The sequence below is a fragment of the Marmota monax genome, unplaced genomic scaffold (assembly GCF_021218885.2).
Source record: "Marmota monax isolate L192 unplaced genomic scaffold, Marmota_monax_Labrador192_F-V1.1 WCK01_AAM20220418_F8-fsc00065, whole genome shotgun sequence".
Taxonomy (NCBI): Eukaryota; Metazoa; Chordata; class Mammalia; order Rodentia; family Sciuridae; genus Marmota; species Marmota monax.
In genome coordinates this window covers 1,649,269-1,659,634 of record NW_026694038.1, presented here as the reverse complement: position 1 = coordinate 1,659,634, position 10,366 = coordinate 1,649,269, and positions in this window count along the sequence as shown.

Here is a 10,366-nt window from a genome sequence, read left to right as displayed (position 1 = left end):
AACATTTATTGTTACTTGTATTCTTTTTTCTTTATAAAATTATTTATTTATTCTAATTTGTTATACATGATGGCAGAATACAATTCATTTCATATTATACATATAGAGCACAATATTTCAAGTCACTGGTTGCATACAAAATATTTTCACACCATTCTTGTCTTCATATATTTACTTAGGCTAATGATGTCTAACTCATTCCACCATCATCCCTACCCCCTTACCCCCTCCCTTCCCCTCCTTCCACTTTTCCCTATCTAAAGTTCCTCCATTCCTCAGATGCTCCCCACCCCCAATTGCAATTATGAGTCAGCATCCTCATATCAAAGAAAACATTCAGCCTTTGGTTTTGAGGGATTGGCTTACTTCCCTTAGCATTATATTCTCCGAAGCCATTCATTTACCTGCAAATTCGATGATTTTATTCTCTTTTAATGCCGAGTAATGTTCCGTTGTGTATATAAATCAAAGTGTCCCTATCCATTCATCTACTGAAGGGCATCTGGTTTGGTTCTACCATTTAGCTATTGTGAATTGTGCTGCTATAAACATTGATATGGCGATGTCCATGTAGTATGCTGTTTTTAAGTCCTTTGGATATAAACCAAGGAGTGGGATAGCTGGATCAAATGGTGGTTCCATTCCGAGTTTTCTAAGTAATCTCCATACTGCTTTCCAGATTGGCTGCACCAATTTGTACTCCCACCATCAATATATGAGTATACCTTTTCCCCCACATCCTTGTCAACATTTATTGTTACTTGTATTCTTGATAATTGTCCTTATGACTGGAGTGAGATGAAATCTCAGTGTAGTTTTAATTTGCATTTCTCTAATTGCTACAGATGCTGAATATTTTTTCATTTATTTGTTGGTTGACTATATTTCTTTTTCTGTGAAGTATCTGTTCTGCTCCCTAGACCCCACTTATTGATTGGGTTATTTGTGTGTGTGTGTGTGTGTGTGTGTGTTAAGTTTTTTGAGTTCTTTATATATCCTGGAGATTAATACTCTATCTGAGGTGCAGGTGATAAAGATTTTCTTCCATTCTGTAGGCTTTTTCTTTATGTTCTTGTTTCCTTGGCTGTGAAGAAGATTTTTAATTTGATTCCATCACATTTATCGATTTCTGATTCTACTTCTTGTGCTTTAGGACAAGAAGTAAAGAAGAATTTGGTTCCTAAAAAACATGATGGAGAGTTGGGTCTACTTTTTCTTCTGGTAGGCACATGGTCTTTGATATAATGCCTAGGTCCTTGATCTACTTTGAGTTATGTGTGCCAACCCAAGGATCTTAATATAATAAGAAGCTCACAAAACAGTTCCTCAATTAAAAGAAGAAGTGAAAACTATCTCAATAAATGGGTAAGCATATGAAAAAGCAAGGAAACAAACCAAACAAAACAGCCCATAATGCTTCAACAACTGACTCCAACTGACACCACAGTGGAGAAAAATGTCAGAGAAAAAATATTTATGATTTATGGTGAAAAGTTTTAAAATCATTTTTTCTAGAGAAGTTTTAAAATAATCTCTTCTAGAGTTTTAAAAAGATCAATATATTATTGTTACCTATAGTCACCTACTGTGCAATAGAACACCAGAACTTCTTCTTCCTACCTAACTATAACTTAAGACCTATCAATCAATTTTCCCCCATGCCCCTTGAACTCTCCCTGGTTTCTGATACCACCATTCTGTTCTAATAGTCTACAAGATTGAATTTTTAGATTCCATATGAGTAAGAACATGCACTATTTTGTCTTTATAAGCAAGGCTTATTTCAATTAACAAAATAACTTCCAGTTCTATCCATGCTGATACAAATGACAGGATGTCATTCTTTTTGTAGTGAAATAGCATTGCATTAAGTTTATGTACCACGTTTTCTTTATGCATTCATCAGCTGATGGATACTTAGGTTATTTTCATTTGATGGCTGTTAAGAATACTGCTGCAATGAACATGGGAGTGCAGATGTCTCTTCGACATACTGATTTCATTTCCTTTGGATATATACCCAGAAGTGGATTGCTGGATCATATGGTAGATTTTTAAAAATTTTTTGAGAAACCTCCATACCATTTTCCATGATGACTGTAGTAATCTGCATTCCTGGTACAATGTGTAAGTGTTCCCTTTAATTTGCATCCTTGCAAGCACTTGTTATCTTTATAGTCTTTTGATAATAGACATTATTCTTTTAAGGAATGTGTATTTAGATCTATTGCCTGTTTTCTTATTCAGTTTATCTATTTGATGATTTCTTTTTCTTTTCTTTGGCTATTGAACTTCTGAAGCTCCTTATATATTTTGGATATCAACCTTTTTTGTCAAATATACACATTACAAATATTTTCTCCCAGTCTGTAGGCTATTTCTGCACTGTATTGATTATTCCCTTTGTTGTGCTGAAGCTTTTTGGTTTAACACCATCCCCCTTGATTCTGTTTTTGTGCTCTTGTCCAAAAGAATCTTGTCTATTCCAATGTTCTTAAGCATTTCTGCTATTTTTTTCTAGTAGTTTCATAGGGCTTACAATTAAGTCTTTAATTCATTTTGAGTTGATGTTTGTAATGGAGGGTGGGGTGTCTAAGGTCTAGCTTCTTTCTTCTGCATGTGCATATCCAATTTCCCAATACCATTTACTGAAAAGACTGACCTTTCTCCGAAGGATGCTCTTAACACTTGTGTTGAAAATCAGTTGGCTGTAGATGCATGGTCTTACTTCAAGGTTCTCTGTTCTGTTCCATTGCTTTGTGTGTCTGTCTTTACACCAATAATACACTATTTTGTATTACAGCTTTGTGTAGCGTGTTTGAAGTCAGGTAGTATAATGCCTCCTGCTTTGTTCTTTTTGCTTGAGTTGGTTTGCATACCTGGGGTGTTTTGTGGTTCCATATAAATTTCAGAATTGTTATTTTTCTACTTCTATAGGATCCTATTGGTAATTTGATAAAGATTGCACTGGATCTGTAAATTGCTTTGTGTAGTATGGATATTTTAATAATAGTGTTTCTTCCAATCCAGAAGTATGGATGTCTTTTGACTTCTTTGTGTTCTCTTCTACCTCTTTCATCACTTTATAATTTTAAGTGTAGAGATATTTTTATCTCTTTGGTTAATTTTATTCATAGATATTTTATTATATTTTGTAGTTGTGGTAAAAGGGATTGCTTTCTTGATTTCTATTTTAGATAACTGGCTATTGGCCTATAGCAATACAATTGTTTTTTGTAATTTGATTTTGTATCCTGAAATTTTGCAGAATTCATGAATTAGCTCTAACATATTTTTTGTGGAATTTGTAGGGTTTATGATATATAAAATGATGCCATCAGCAAGTAGTGAAAATTTAACTTTTTGTTTGCCAATTTGGATGTTCCTTTATCTTGCCTCACTGCTCTGGCTAGGACTTTCAGCACTAGTTTGAGTAAAAAGAGGTAAAAATGGGCATGTTCTTGGCTTTCTTCCTACTTATTAATGTCTCTTTCTTTCAGTTTAGAGAACTTCCTTTAGCATTTCTGGTAGAACAAGTCTGGTGCAGAGATATTCTTTCAGCTTCTACTTGTATGGGAAAATCTTTTATCTCTTCCTTATTTCTAAAGGATAACTTTGTTAAGTACTTTATTATTCGTTGACAGGTTTTTGTTTGTTTTATTTTTTTTCCCCTTCAGTGTTGTAAAAGTCTCATGCCACTTTCTCCTGTTCTGTAAGGTTTCTGAAAAGAATTCTGCTGTCAGTGAACTGATTCCCCACAATATGTTTCTTTTCTCTTTCAGCCTTCAGAATCTTTTCTTTATCATTCACTTTGAGAGCTTGATTATAAAATGTGTTGGGTAGATTTGACTCCTTATTAAACTAAATAATAAGGTTGACTTATTATTTTTTCCAGGTTTTTTATTTTTTAAATAAACGATAGCAGTGGAAAGCATTACAATTCTACGACACATATAAGGCACAATTTTTCATATCTCTGTATATAAAGTATATCCACGCCGATTTATGCCTTTATACATGTACTTTGTTATGTTTTTTGCATTACAATTCTTAATACACATTATATACCACAATTTTTCATATCTCTGTTTATATATAAAGTATGTTGACACCCAATTCAAGTCTTCATACATGTACTTTGTATAATGATGTCCACCACATTCCACCCTGATTTACATTGTACTGGTTGCCTCTGACCTTCCTGTCTCTGGATATTTGTATCCTTCTCTAGGTTTTAGATGTTTTCTGTTATTATTTCTTTGAATGAGATTTCTCACCTTTGACCTAATTCTTCTCAGTTCCTAATAACCTGGATATTTGCTCTGTTAATGCTGTCCCAGTTCTCCCATTGGCTTTCTTCATTCTTTTTTCTTCTCCAAGTGTGTATGGTGAAGCTCACCAATCCTTTCTTGTTTGATCTGTCCAGTTGATGACTTCTACTGTTTTTAATTTTTTGGAGTGTTTTTTAGCTTAAGAACTTTTTGAGTGAGTGTTTAAATTGCTTTCATTTACTTGTTAAGTTTCTTTTTTTATAGTATTGAAATGTTTTTTCTGTGTTCTCTTCAGGCTCACTCAATTTCTTTAAAACCATTGTTTTAAATTCTGAGTTCTTCTATATTGATCACTACCTGATCATTTTCTGGCACCTTATTTTGAGTGTCAGGTGAGTCATGGTTTTTCTAAAACCTCCTGATGCTTCTTTATGCACAATATCATTTGCATTGAAAATCTGAATATTTATTCCAACCTTCCTCATCTGGCTTTGTTTGTGCCTCTCTTTCTAGACATTCTAAGCAGACTGTTTTCTCTGAATCTATAGTCACTTCCACTCTTTCAGCATTCAATCACATTAGGTCCAGATTTGCCAGAAGTCTGCTATTATTCGCGTTACACTGTTTTAGTACTAGGAAAAAATACAAGCCCAGGTTTGTCCAAAATAGGCTGTTGACTTATCATTCATAAAGAAATAGGAGAGTACCTAGAAAGAGTGATCTCTTTCCACAGTCTTCCCCTAGGGTCAGAGTAGGTCCAGATACCTCACACAGTTACTGACCTATGGTCACATATTGTAGGATTCTGCCCAACTCTCAGCAGAGTCACTGTGGATGAACCACCCCTAGACTTTTATCTCACACCTCTGACCACCAATGCTGCCAAGCTGTGTTATACTCTAATGTCACCTCCTGCCAAGCCCAAGGTCCAAACTACAATGAACTACCTATTGCTGAAGTGGACGTGTGGTCCTTCACTGCTACAACCAACCATAGGTGATGCTAACTAGAAGATCAATAGACTAAAGCCACATGTCTTTTCTGGCACTGGAACTATACCAGATGGTCTGTTCACAGGCAGGCCAGTGGATTGGGGCTGTTAGAGTTGGCTCTGTGTTAGGTCCCATGAGCCTAACCCTAAGTTCCAGGACAATTTTTTATGCTTACAACCCTGTCCCACCTCCAGCAAATGGGATCTTGCACCATGCTTGCTGCTTGAGGTTGGGGCAGTGCTCGTGAAAGCAGATCCTTGGGGACCTAGGCTGACACTGAGTTACACCTAGGCTCACAGATGTAAGGACTTGAATAGTCTAATGAATGTACTGAGGTCACACCATAACTGGCTATGAAGCAGGCCCAATCTTAAGTCTCTTCCACTGGTTTTCAGTTCTAGAGTCCCATCCATTATCAGTGGACTTGCAAAAGCTGTCCTGGGGAGGTCTGTAGATGTGTGGTAGAAACAGTCCCTTGGCTTCCTAGGCTGGCACTAAAGCTGGGTTATACCTGAATCTCAAAGCTGCAGGGGCTGAAAGTCTTTGAAGGAGGGTGGGGGTGTCCTGAGCCCTTTCCCAGCCTGGAACTGATATAGCCAAAACTCTGGTCTTTCCCACCAGTGCTCAGGTGTCTGCTGCATGTTGGGGATGCAAAGACCTACACACCAGTAGGAGAGACTAAAGGTTGGGCCTGCTTCATAGCCAGTTATGGTGTGATCTCAGGCTCAGGACATTCATCAGACTTAAGTCCTTACAGCTGTGAAACAAGGTGCAACCCAGTGTCAGCCTAGGTCGCCAAGGATCTAGCACTACTCTAACCTCAAGCAGCAATGTATGAACTCGGGCCTGTCTTTGGGGGTTGGGGTGGCTTTCAGGCCCTGCTCCCACTCGGCTCAGAAAAGTTAGAGGAGGAATGGGGGAGGCTGTTCGCCCCTGCCATCACCAGTTCCAGGGGCTCAGTACCTATCTGGTAGTTGGGGTCCTGTGTCTCTTCCTAGCACCAGGTTCACCATGGGGGCCTGGGCGTGTCTGGTACCGGGTTAAGGGTCTAAGACTGGATGGAATTCTCACCACACCAAGTGCGAGGCAGCTCTTTGACCCTGGGCCGCTGCCTTGTAGGAGGGGCGACCCCCTTTCCTGTCTTCTTCTTGTGACTTTTCGTTTTATTATTCCAAATGCAGGCAGTGTAGTCTCTCACCTGATTTCCTTAGTGCTTGTAAAAGTACTCTGGCGAGGAACAGATCTGGTGAGAGGGATCCCGGCTGGCTTTCTCCTAGCTGCTGTCTCACTCTGCCTCCCTTAAGGGCTGGGCCTGTAAGAGCGCATGCCCAACAGGTGCAGGGAGAAGGGGAGGGAGCCCTGCGTGTGATCACCAGCGCAGCAAGAAGCAGAAAGAGGAGGTTACACGCTTTTGTTCCCTTTGGATGATCGGGGGAAAACAATGCATCTAAAGAGGTCTTGCAATGAGTTCATCAAATACTATACTAATTGAGTAGGGCTGTAAGGATAAGCGAATGGAAGTTTGAAATATGAACACATCCAAGGGGTTCAGATACTATCAAATTCTTCTTTCAAAATATTGTAACTACTTAACAATTAAATTTGTTTCAAAAACAAAACTCTCAAAGAGCGTTTCATTTAATACTAAACCTCATTTAAATAGTCCCCCCATGGTATTAGGAAAATATCAGAGAAGAACAATTCAGAAACATTGAAACAGAACTTGAAGCTTCCAAAAACTCATCAATATTCTAATAGTTGGCATTTTTTAAGAATTCATTTTCCGGATCTCTTGAAGGTTGGAAGCTTTGATGAAGTTTTGAAAATAATTTCTGGCTGTTGGACCTGGAAACATGGTGTGTCATATAAATAAGTCCAACTGCTGTAAAGTAATGAGATTAATGAACTTTTTTTTCCCCTTAGGAAAGAAAATTGACTTCTTTTCTAAATTCTTTAAAAAATTGTTTTTCAGGAATTGTGTGTTTACATTTAGACTCAACATATGAAATGAGTTCATTTGGCAGAAACATGAAATACTCTTCAAACAGCATTCAAATGTTTGGTACATATTTATTTCTTTTTCATCTAAGTTGAACCAAATAGAAATTGGATGTAATGGTACAAATTCTGTAGAGTGGCAGATCCATGTTATACTCAAAGAGACACGTTGCCAATGGTTTCTGCAAGCTTCCACCAGGTGATTGAAAGTCTCATGGTTTATAATCAGTGAAAAGAAATAATATGGTACATGCTGTTATGGACCCTGCCAAGAAAACAAAAAGATACCGTAGAGACAAAAATATCCCAATACAGTGTTCCAGCTTACAACTAAGCCACTTAAACACAAACAGAACATGTTCAATTTATAATGAAAGCCAATATATAAAGCTATACTTTTAATGAAATAAAATAAAACAAACATACCAGTTTAAATAACACTGTTACAACCAAACGCCTGTTCATGGGATATCTATTATTTATATTTAATTAGAATGTTGCAAAATAAGTACTTCTTTTAAAATCTAACTCATTGTGATATTTTTTGTTACAGGTAAAACAATATAAGTACTCCATATTATCAACCTAAGTGTGGCACTTTTTCCTGATATCCCAAATACAATATTAAGTACTTTTCTTAATATATTTTACAGGCTAAAGATGTCACAACACAATCCATTTTTAAGGACAATGGCTGCTGTGTTTGTTTCATGCCTAACACTAATGCTCAAAATGATTTATTGTACTGTACAAATTTTACAAATATTTATACTCACTATTAAGACACACAAAACTCTACACCTGATAGCAAATATTAAACAGTCAGCAAGAACATCCTAATCAGTTAACAAATTTTGGAAAGGAAAAAAAAATTCTCTAGTGTGTGTGTGTCTATGTGCTTATACACACATATTTGGAATTGTTTCTTACTAAACAGCCAAAAACTGTCTGTTTCCCTTTTTCTATATTTTTTTTAGTGTTTATTTCTATTTTCAATACCTGCTTCTCCAAATTGATAGGTTTACACTGAAATATCCAGTAGTTAATACAAAAGAAAATATGGCAATATAGAATGTTAGACATGGAAGAGATCTCCTAAGTAATGACGTTAAATCCCTTTAAATTGTAATCCTGAAAAATCTGATCCCTCGCTCAGTGGGTGACATTGTGCAGAGAGAGGAGACACCTTGACATTGTGTGGAGAAGGAGAATGTGCAGGCTCCTTTTCTTTGCATATCCTCTCCTGGAATAGAAAGAGTGTGAAGAAGCAGGAAATCGACTACATGGAGGTGCCCTTTGGAACAAGGATGGATGGCTGTTGAGTCATTATCAGCTATGTGTCCCTAGAGATGAGGAGTTTTCTTCACCAAGGTTGTGTCCCAGTGGGTGAAAGTGAATCCTTAGCTCCTCCAAGTTTTGCAGTTGCCTAAGTAGGTACCCTTCCTGAATTCCAGGAAGAGGAACCACTGACTTGTTTATTTATAATTTTCCAAGTCTGAGCATTTCTCAAAGGAGAATCTGAATTTTAACTCTAATCCCAAACAGAACAAAGACTATAAACACATTTTGTAGTAGGTTTCAGATTCTCAAGAAAGACAGAGCAACATAGATTGTTGGTTTGTATTTCATATTTTTCTTAAAGTATGTGAGGTTTGAGTATATATGTGTAGGTGTCAGGGGACAGAGGGGGAGAGACATTAAGGAAATTAATGCTGTGGGACATGGGATGTAATCTTGGAAACTGCTTGCTCAGTCACTTCTTCTTTCCCAGTTCTCAAGCTACTGCCATCAGTGGGTATGTGGCAAGATATGTGATGCATGAAAAAAAAAAAATATATATATATATATAAATACCTATGTAATATATATACATATAATTTTATATAAATTTTTATATATGTATGTATATATACATATATAATTTAATGCCCTACCTAAATTTAGACCTGAACCCTCAAAATTGTCTTATCAGATTTATTTCAAGTTAATATTTTCACAAGCTATCTTTGGGTTGGATTTATTTTCCCAGAATCACTTAAACATTTCACATAAAATGTTTATTTTCTGGTTAAGAGACATCTCATTTTAGCAAACATCTTGCCTGTGCATTTAATGTTAGCAACTTAGTGAGATCATGTCTCGAAATTTTAAAAGACAAGTAAAAAAGGGGTGGGGATATAGCTCAGAGGTAAAGAATTCCAGGGTTCAATCCTTGGTATAAAACAAAACAAAACAAAAACCCCACAAAACCTCATGTTATACAAAAATCATTTTATCAGCTTTATTATTTCAGTTGCCAAATATTTAATTTACAGGTGACATCATCATTATCACCATGACTTGATTGTGTGTGTGTATTAAGATTAAAATAACTACTAATGTCATGTCCACCTTACTTCTTTTTTAAAGAAAAAAATCAGAAATAGGACAAAATCCTGCTTTTCCATCTCATGTGTTAATGGGAAAAGTTTTTCAATAAACTGCTCTAATGAAAATACTATTCTTGCTTTTCTGCTCACTATGAGTATTTCAGACACAAACTTTGCCAAGAAACATGTGATCTGTGTTTATGGTTCTGTTTCTCCAAATTGGGTAAGGTTTTATTGAAATACTGTTTTTCAATAGCAGCTTTCCATATAAGATGTTTTCAATTATGGTTGATGAGTAGCAATGTCCTCCAGTGGATTTGTAGGTAAATAGCAAGTGGATTTTTCAGATATCAGTTTTCCATATATTTGCATTTAGTTCTTTTGGAACTTGGAGGCTTATCTGAATGAACTTTTAAAATTTACTTGAAATATGTATCTATCAATTAATTTTAGAATAAAACCATAAGACATTACAAGTAATCAATACTAACTTCTTAATTATATAGTTTATAACTTTGAAAATTAAAATAAGTATTATTTATTTTTTAAAAAAATGTTCATGATTGTTTTTATGTGTAATCCACTTCCTCTTTTTATTTAAATAAAACATTTCATAAAATTCCTATTTTTTAAGAAGAAACTGCTAGATATTTAAAGTGAGAAAAGGAAAGACTTTAAGAAATAAATATTCTCCTAAATGCAAAACTTTGGCAATATTTATAAGACAAAGGTAAAA